Genomic DNA, 274 nt, shown 5'->3' with positions numbered 1-274 from the left:
CGTCAGGGCAGGATATATACACCCAGGCTCCCCCAGCGGCCCGCTGCCAGGGAACGCGCTTCGTCAGACAAAACCCACTAACTTAGAAAATGTTGTACGCACTTGGAAAAAATAAAAATAAAAGAAAAGAAAAAAAAAAAAAGGCATTCACTCCACCGGAGAACTCCGCCGTGACACACACAAATATTGCACTTGTAATTTCGGAACGGGAAAGGACACGAGGGTTTCCTATTACACAGCAACGCGTCCAGCTATGGGAGGTCAATAAATAAAC

This window comes from Apaloderma vittatum, unplaced genomic scaffold, assembly GCF_000703405.1.
Source record: "Apaloderma vittatum isolate BGI_N311 unplaced genomic scaffold, ASM70340v1 scaffold32461, whole genome shotgun sequence".
Taxonomy (NCBI): Eukaryota; Metazoa; Chordata; class Aves; order Trogoniformes; family Trogonidae; genus Apaloderma; species Apaloderma vittatum.
Note: the sequence above shows the minus strand (reverse complement) of the source record.